The following is a 9,092-nucleotide window of genomic DNA, read 5'->3' as shown; positions in this document are numbered from 1 at the left end:
TAGTAGCCTACTGCTGGAGTAAAGGGACTTTTCAGTCCTATGCGAGCAGTATAAATAAGCACTATTATTATTATATTTACACTGGCACCTATCACTACAACTGGTTACTTTCCGATTAAATTGTTCACCTGAAAACTTTGACCCCACCGGAATCGAACCGGGAACCTCTGGCGTGCAATCCTACTGCTTACCCGATTTTCTTGCTCTCAAATATACAACAGATCATTTGTATTTACAACTTTATATCTATGTACAATAATTTTTAATTTCCCTCCCTGAACCAAGTTCCATAGAAACTTTACATTTAGCAAAAGTTATCTGAATTGAAAAAAAAAACTAGCATTTTAAATTTCAACTTAGTGTGACGGAGCATAAGATATAAATAGTGCTTTTTTTAGACTGTCAGCTTACAAGTTGTTTGATTATACCAACAGTTTACGCTATAGTGGACCTAACTCGTGACGTGACGTCATTATATACAAAGTTGTCTTCAGGATCAGACGGCTTCTGGTATTGGTTCCATGTACTCCTGAGGATGTACAATAATTTTTAATTTCCCTCCCTGAACCAAGTTCCATAGAAACTTTACATTTAGCAAAAGTTATCTGAATTGATGTACAATAATTTTTAATTTCCCTCCCTGAACCAAGTTCCATAGAAACTTTACATTTAGCAAAAGTTATCTGAATTGAAAAAAAAAAACTAGCATTTTAAATTTCAACTTAGTGTGACGGAGCATAAGATATAAATAGTGCTTTTTTTAGACTGTCAGCTTACAAGTTGTTTGATTATACCAACAGTTTACGCTATAGTGGACCTAACTCGTGACGTGACGTCATTATATACAAAGTTGTCTTCAGGATCAGAGGGCTTCTGGTATTGGTTCCATGTACTCCTGAGAGACCTGAGGATGGTCTCTGGTCACACCAGGTTAGAGGTTAGTGGTGAGCTAAATATCACTGGACAACAGATTCTTTATCCTGCAAAAATAGACAGACGAAGATATTTAAATTTATACCCAAGCAGGTGAAAAGCCCCACTTTAAAAGCCATATCTTAAAGTAAACACAGCTTGAAAAGGTAATCAATAAAGCTTACGACCGCTCAGCAGCTTTTGGGCAGACAAATAACTTTTTTTTTTTTTACTTGTCCAATATTTTGGACATGGGCCTATAAGTCTGCAAAACCCAAAAAGTCCTTGGACCTTTAGACTCTTTAGAGGACATGTAGCAAAATCTGTAATGGAAATGAACAAAGTGTCTTTTTTTCTATTTTTGCTATAGAATCGGGATGTAGGAACACCCTGTATTGTCTTGGTTTCTTACCTGTTCACGTTTTCGAGAACGAAAATTAATATGGCGAATTTGATCTTTTTCCGATTCTACAACAGAAAGTAAAAAAAAAGACCAAGCACACGACTTTGTGTTACCATCTTCGAATTTTTCGATGCTATAGGTACCTATACCTAGTTAGAAAAATGGAGGAAATAATAATCTAATACCAATACATTACTTCCCTTATTACAGAATGAGGAAAGTAAAAAATGCCTCGGGATGAACTAGCGGGATTCCGGAGCGAAGCGACGGAATTCAGCTAGTAGAAAAATAAGAAGAGAAAATAAAAAACCCCTGAGAAAAAAATCCCAAAAATTCCTACAGGGTGTTCTACCATATTCGGTATTGACCATAACTTGTAGGAACACCCTGTATTGTTTTGGTTTCTTACCTGTTCACGTTTTCGAGAACGAAAATTAATATGGCGAATTTGATCTTTTTCCGATTCTACAACAGAAAGTAAAAAAAAAGACCAAGCACACGACTTTGTGTTACCATCTTCGAATTTTTCGATGCTATAGGTACCTATCCCTAGTTATAAAAACGAAGGAAATAATAATCTAATAGTAATACATTACTTCCCTTATTACAGATTGAGGAAAGTAAAAATCCAAATCTAAATCATGATTTATTTGTATTGTTTTGTACAACGCTTATGGTACCTGAGATCAATCAATGTGATTTCTCAATTATTTACCATGGTATCCTAAGGCTAAATAATTGAGAAATCACATTGAATGATTTGTTTGTGGTGAAGTTGAGAGCTTCTTCACAATTTTTGTAGGTATCACAGCATTACCAAGTACCTCCTTCACTATTTTTGTGTCATTTCTATAATTTTTCTCGCCACTGGTCACTACTGATTTAAAGTAGCTATTCTATAGTCCTCACAAAGCTGAGTGCACCCCGTATTCTAAAACACACAGCCGAAAGAACTTTTATTATTACCAAGTACCTCCTTCACTATTTTTGTGTCATTTCTATAATTTTTCTCGCCACTGGTCACTACTGATTTAAAGTAGCTATTCTATTGTTCTCACAAAGCTGAGTGCAACCCGTGTTCTAAAAACATAGCCGAAAGAACTTTAATGCTGTCGGGAATCGAACCCGGGACCTTCGGCGTGAAAGCCTAGGGTTTATACTCAACAATTTGGAACCACAAGGGGTCGATACTATGTCCTCTCATGGTAAGTCGATACTATGTCCTCTCATGGTAGAAATGAGACTCTTTTTCTCACCACTGGTCACTACTGATTTAAAGTAGCTATTCTTCAATTCAATTCAATTATTTTTTGTTTAAATACATGATAGTATGTTAACAATGTTTTTATACATAATACAATTAGAAACTATTGCTCTCACAAAGATGAGTGCAACCCGTATTCTAAAAACACAGCCGAAAGAATTTTAATGCTGTCGGGAATCGAACCCGGGACCTTCGGCGTGAAAGCCTAGGGTTTATACTCAACAATTTGGAACCACAAGGGGTCGATACTATGTCCTCTCATGGTAAGTCGATACTATGTCCTCTCATGGTAGAAATGAGACTCATAAGACATAACAATGTTTTGTTATGTCTTATGATAGATGTCTACTTATAAAACTGTTGATTACTGTTGAACCATGCTTAAAAAAAAGTGCTTTCACTAAGAAGAAAAATCTGGTGTGAACATCACACGACTTTCCTGATCCTACTGAATGGTGCTTAATTTGGGTGTTCTGTTGTAACATTTACAATATCTCTAACCGTTTAGTCAGTATAGCTGAAAACCGCCAAAAAGCGGTCAAAATACCCCCAACCGCCGCACCTATTTTTACCCTATATTTTAACCAAACGTTTTGAGTTGCATTCTTGTCACATTTGTGAACTACATACCAAATTTCAAGTCTTTAGATTATACCGTTCCCGAGATATTGTTAAATTACACCGAAAACCGCCAAAAAGCGGTAAATGCCGCCAAGCATTGCACCGGTATTAACCAAAAGTTTCGTGTCGCATCCTTGTCACATTTGAAAGATACATACCAAATTTCAAGTCTCTAACTCTTACCATTCTCGAGATATTTTGTAAACAGACTTTTATTGCTGTCGGGAATCGAACCCGGGACCTTCGGCGTGAAAGCCTAGGGTTTATCCTCAACAATGTTTTGTTATGTCTTATGATAGATGTCTACTTATAAAACTGTTGATTACTGTTGAACCATGCTAAGAAAAAAGTGCTTTCACTTCCCACTAGACCTAAGGCGGGTGAAAAACAGAAAAGAAAAAGATAATAATAAAAGAATTCAAATTGAATCTCTTATTATTATCTTTTTTCTTTTCTGTTTTTCACCTGCCTTAGGCCCGGATTCAATCGTACCGGGCCTAAGGCGGGTGAAAAACAGAAAAGAAAAAGATAATAATAAAAGAATTCAAATTGAATCTTTTATTATTATCTTTTTCTTTTCACGACTTTCCTTATCCTACTGAATGGTGCTTATTTGGGTGTTCTGTTGTAACATTTACAATATCTCTAACCGTTTAGTCAGTATAGCTAAAAAGCGCCAAAAAGCGGTCGAAACCCGCCAAAAAGTTGTCAAAATACCGCCAACCGCCGCACCTATTTTAACCAAACGTTTTGAGTTGCATCCTTGTCACATTTGTGAACTACATACCAAATTTCAAGTCTTTAGATTATACCGTTCCCGAGATATTGTTAAATTACACCGAAAACCGCCAAAAAGCGGTAAATGCCGCCAATCATTGCACCGGTATTAACCAAAAGTTTCGTGTCGCATCCTTGTCACATTTGAAAGATACATATCAAATTTCAAGTCTCTAACTCTTACCGTTCTCGAGATATTTTGTTAACAGACAGACACACACACGGACCAATGGCTGAAACTTTCAGGGTGTCTACCAAAATGGAAAAATAAAATTCCCTGACTTTTCTCGGTTTTCAGTTCCCGAGATATTGTTAAATTACACCGAAAACCGCCAAAAAGCGGTAAATGCCGCCAAGCATTGCACCGGTATTAACCAAAAGTTTCATGTCGCATCCTTGTCACATTTGAAAGATTTGAAAGATGTTGAGTATAAACCCAAATTTCAAATCTCTAACTCTTACCGTTCTCGAGATATTTTGTTAACAGACAGACAGACACACACACGGACCAATGACTGAAACTTTGTTGTGAAAACCCCAACATCAATCAGTCAGTCGGAGAACCTAAGAACGGTTGAATAATTGTTAGTTAGTAGAAAATGATTTGTAATAGGTATTATGGGTTCATGCATTGATTGAATTATTAGACTAGTTAGGAGATGAGTGTTAATACAAAAACATACATTACCTCTTGCCTACCAAATATTTTTGCTAACTTAAATATCTAACAAGATAATGACCGTCGTATGTATAAAATCTAAAGATAAACTTAAGTTTAACTTGAAATGAAAATCTTGCCAAATTTCATGAAATCTAGCCAGTTATCTCAAGAAATGACATGAAATTGGCAAAATTGTTCGTCTTAAGTTAAACTTGAGTTTATCTTTAGATTTCATACATACGACGGTGAATGTTTTATAGTTTTATTTAAATCTTAAATAATAATTAAAAAAAAATATCTTATAAATAAAGTAGGTAACTTTTGCCATTCGGTCGAAAAAAGAAGAAAAAAAATCACACGTTTGCGGAAAAAATAGAAAAATAAGAAGAGAAAATAGGTAAAAAAACCCTTGAGAAAAAAATCCCAAAAATTCCTACAGGGTGTTCTACCATATTTGGTATTGACCATAACTTGTAGGAACACCCTGTATTGTCAGCACAGGATTATAGTCCTTGACAAGGCAAGACTTCCTATGAGTGAAAGTGACGAAGCTGTACTTGCCATGGTATTCCCCCATTCCGCCCCGGGCGGGAATCGAACCCGCGGCCTAGCGCTTACGAGGCAGACGCACTACCAACTAAGCTAACTAGGCTGGCAGGACAGGATTATAGTCCTTGACGAGGCAAGACTTCCTATGAGTGAATGTATCGAAGCTGTACTTGCCATGGTATTCTAGTCCTTGACGAGGCAAAATTTCCTATCAATTTCATAATATTGAGGAATACTTACGCTGATAAGGCTTCCAGCACAGGATTATAGTCCTTGACAAGGCAAGACTTCCTATGAGTGAAAGTGACGAAGCTGTACTTGCCATGGTATTCTAGTCCTTGACGAGGCAAAATTTCCTATCAATTCCATAATATTGAGTACTTACGCTGATAAGGCTTCCAGCACAGGATTATAGTCCTTGACAAGGCAAGACTTCCTATGAGTGAAAGTGACGAAGCTGTACTTGCCATGGTATTCTAGTCCTTGACGAGGCAAAATTTCCTATCAATTTCATAATATTGAGTACTTACGCTGATAAGGCTTCCAGTACAGGATTATAGTCCTTGACAAGGCAAGATTACCTATGAGTGAATGTATCATAGCTGTACTTGCCGTGGTATGCTAGTCCTTACACTCAAATCTGACCATCGAAAATTTGACCCGATTACATTACTTTCCTTCCTATAGGATAAGGAAAGTAAAAATTAGCCCCTTTTTGCTATACAAACCTTCAATTATTTTAATCGCCTGACTTTTCCAGTCTCCGTGAAATTCCCTGACAATTCCCGGTTTTCCAGTCTGGTAGACACCCTGAACTTTGGATTTAGGCTCTAGGGACCTCAAAACGTGTTTTGCACTCAAATCTGACCATCGAAAATTTGACCCGATTACATTACTTTCCTTCCTATAGGATAAGGAAAGTAAAAATTAGCCCCTTTTTGCAATACAAACCTTCAATGATTTTAATCAATTTTCGTAATGAATATGTAATGATAAGTAGTAGATACTATGTTTAGATAATTAGATATAATTTTAGCTCCATGCTCTGGAAAAAAGTAGGTAGCTATTTTCATTAAAGAAGAAATGGAAGACATGGATTGAATAGAATAGAATATACCTTGTTTATACTGCTAGCATAGGACTGAAAACTCCCGCAGTCTAAACAATGTCTTATACAATTTAACGGGTATAAGAATAAATTATAATAGAAAGTTAAAAAAAACTAATATTTAAAATGCAAACAACACAAAAAGAATTACCAGTTCAAAATAGAAAGTAAAAATAAAAAAAACCCTACCCTGAGAAAAAATCCCGCGAGATAGTTTACTGAACGTGTCCCCAGCACCAGAGTGGAAAAAAGTAGGTAGCTATTTTCATTAAAGAAGAAATGGAAGACATGGATTGAATAGAATAGAATATACCTTGTTTATACTGCTAGAATAGGACTGAAAACTCCCGCAGTCTAAACAATGTCTTATACAATTTGATAGGTATAAGAATAAATTATAATAGAAAGTTAAAAAAAAACTAATATTTAAAATGCAAACAACACAAAAAGAATTACCAGTTCAAAATAGAAAGTAAAAATCGAAAAAAACCCTACCCTGAGAAAAAAATCCCGCGAGATAGTTTACTGAACGTGTCCCCAGCACCAGAGGTATAGGACTGAAAACTCCCGCAGTCTAAACAATGTCTTATACAATTTGATAGGTATAAGAATAAATTATAATAGAAAGTTAAAAAAAAAACTAATATTTAAAATGTAAACAACACAAAAAGAATTACCAGTTCAAAATAGAAAGTAAAAATCAAAAAAAACCCTACCCTGAGAAAAAATCCCGCGAGATAGTTTACTGAATGTGTCCCCAGCACCAGAGGTTTCCAATGGAGTTTGTTACTATCCCAACCAGGACCACGAGTTAGCTGCCCAGCGTTGATACATTTGCCCCATAGGAAACGACGAACGGCCAGCTCTATGTTGACGCTTGAATCGATGTAGAGTGGACTGGAAAATGAAACAAAGGTATGAGTTTAAATAGATAAACTTAAGTATGTCCCAAAAGTTTAAATAGCCAGCCTAGTTAGCTTAGTTGGTAGTGCGTCTGCCTTGTAAGCGCTGGGCTGCGGGTTCGATTCCCGCCCGGGGCGGATTTTATCCTGATGGGATAATGTTCGTTCTCGGAACGGCTGGCTTTCTCCTATCCTGTCTTCCTTCTCTCTTCGATTTCGGGACGATAAGACCATAGCAGTTACAGTGTTCCCTCTGTCAAACCTCTTAAAAAAATGAAAAAAATAAATAAAAAAAAGTTTAAATAAATAAATTTAGTATGTCTCGAGGGACATACTACAGGATGAGCATCCTTTGACACAGACATGTGTCTACTATAGCAGTTGTTCATTGCTAAGAAATAAAAACGACGCAACGGTGAAACAATAATCCATGTATATGTATAAAAAAAACTTGTCCTAGTATCGAACCCAGGACCTTCTGATCAGAACACTCACCTCTTACCGCCCAACTCCAAAGTGACAGGGGTCAAGTGCTCGTTGGCCGCTTGTCTCACTATTTTACCCACGGATGTAGAACCCGTGTAGAAAATGTAGTCAAAACGGTGTTTCAATAGTTCTGTAGTTTCCTCTACACCTCCCAGTACTACTTGGAATGTATCCTGCAGAAAATAGAAAAAGTAGTTCAGTTAATTGGTTAGAACGTCAGCTCCCATGGCGTAATGGTCACTGCGCTCGCCTTGCACACGGGAGACCCGGGTTCGATTCCCGGCGGGGTCAAGAAATTTGTATCATCCAAATGATTGATTCCGTGACTAGCTGCTGCGGGGCCCACTCAGCCTCGTGAGGAAAATGAGTAGCTATGACATATAAATGCGCATAGCGACCGGTGTACATGGAATTATGAGCCATATTGCAATCCTAGCGAGCAGTCAATAGGTGAAAGGAAAAACAAATCGGCATTTTTGTTTTACAACTATTAGTTTACTATGTTTAAGAAAATTAAAAATAAAAAATAGACAGGATAAGAGTACATAACACTCCATTATAGCAGGGAATACGTATTCAAAAAAAAGTTGCGATTTTGAAAATTTGGACCCTTGCAAGTATTTTTCATTTACTAGCATCCTAGCTAGCTGATACTATAGTAATAGAAAGTAAAAAAGAAAGGCCTCGTCCCGAGGGGAACGGACTTTACAACTACAATTTCTCCTCCAATCTATCGCATCCACAACCTCGGAAACTCTGTCCTACCTTTGGATCTCTCGCCTTCAGTTAGTCCTTGTTCCAAGCCGACATGCGAGGCCAGTAAGTGACAGACATTATGTGCGCTCTCTGGTAGTGCGTCTGCCTTGTGAGCGCTAGCCGGCGGGTTCGATTCCCGTCCGGGCTGCGATTTTTATCCTACCATGGATCATTTTAGTTAACGGAACGCTTGACCACAATAATACTATGAAATGCATGTGTACATACTCTCCTCTCTACGATTTGTCGTTACGATAAGATCACCATAGCAGTTACAGTCCTCTGTCACCGAGGAAACGCTCTGTACACTAAAGACTGAATTACAAGAATTTAAAGGATAATTAAATATAACAGCATTTAAGACGCAAATACAATCATTTTACATAAATAACATATCTCTGTATTTTTTCACAAAATCAATATAACGCATTTGGACCTGAAAAACCTCAATCCAGCTAAACACTGCACACTACTGTACTACAGTCTCACAACAAAAACAAAAAAAATTAAAAGTATAATAAAAAGAACACACACAAAAAAGAAAATTTACCAAAAACATCACCATCACATATATACAAACATGATGAACTCTGAAGACACATGGAAAGCATCAGTTTCCCTCCCCCTCCCCAACACACAAAAAAAAAAAAAAA

The 9,092-nt window shown here is 36.9% G+C and overlaps 1 long non-coding RNA gene across 3 annotated transcripts; it reads right to left on the bottom strand.

The window, feature by feature from the left end:
- Positions 1-727: 727 nt before the first annotated feature.
- On the bottom strand, positions 728-7,113 carry LOC108253758. Of its 3 annotated transcripts, none has more exons than XR_001809812.2 (3): positions 7,012-7,113; positions 1,725-1,780; positions 728-980 (listed from the first exon to the last, which is right to left on the bottom strand). It is a non-coding gene; the product is annotated as an uncharacterized LOC108253758 (long non-coding RNA). The 3 variants fall into 3 exon arrangements; XR_001809811.2 differs by lacking the exon at positions 7,012-7,113 and adding an exon at positions 6,485-6,538; XR_003394349.1 differs by lacking the exon at positions 1,725-1,780 and having other exon boundaries at positions 729-980; positions 7,012-7,111.
- Positions 7,114-9,092: the final 1,979 nt, after the last annotated feature.

This window comes from Diaphorina citri, unplaced genomic scaffold (genome assembly GCF_000475195.1).
Source record: "Diaphorina citri unplaced genomic scaffold, Diaci psyllid genome assembly version 1.1 scaffold3009, whole genome shotgun sequence".
In the NCBI taxonomy this organism is placed as follows: Eukaryota; Metazoa; Arthropoda; class Insecta; order Hemiptera; family Psyllidae; genus Diaphorina; species Diaphorina citri.
The sequence above is the reverse complement of the archived record's forward strand: the minus strand, read 5'-3'. Positions and strand labels throughout refer to the sequence as shown.